We start from the raw sequence: 619 nt of genomic DNA on the forward strand, positions 1-619 counted from the left end.
CTCATGTTCTGTAGAATTCAGTTTTAAATCATCTTTGCAGTCGGATTATGTAAAACAAATGTGGTTAATAGAAATTACGTTAATACAAATGCAGTTAATAAAAAAACACTGATAGTTTTAGGTCAAATCTGCTAAAATTTTATTCAGGTTCCTCTTTACAATTGACAAAGAATTTAGATCCTGATTTTGAATAGTTGATCAAAGCGAGTTAGATGTTGGTAGCCACTAAAATGTAGGCTTTTAATAAGACAGTCAACAATAACTGGATCTTCAAAAGTAGACACGCTTTCAGGGCAATAGCCATTTAGGGCTATTTCCTATTTAGTAGCAATCACGTATAAGCAGCTAAATCGCCAGCTACTTGACATAATCAGATAGTTGTGACTGTAAGATTTGCATAGCAAACTAATGCCTCTTTGTGTTTGCTTCACTCACTTGAGAACTGAATGCGTTGTTTTCTTTAGGCTAGTTTACGTACCTCCGATAATGAACTGTCAATCTTATTAGCTCTCCTATTTCAATGTCGCTTATAAAATATGACCTCTTTGAACTATGTGCATTCAAGCGTCAAAGCATGCATCACCTGCATATAATATGCCATTTTGTCTATGTTTCCTAT

This window comes from Watersipora subatra, chromosome 5, assembly GCF_963576615.1.
Source record: "Watersipora subatra chromosome 5, tzWatSuba1.1, whole genome shotgun sequence".
Classification (NCBI taxonomy): domain Eukaryota; kingdom Metazoa; phylum Bryozoa; class Gymnolaemata; order Cheilostomatida; family Watersiporidae; genus Watersipora; species Watersipora subatra.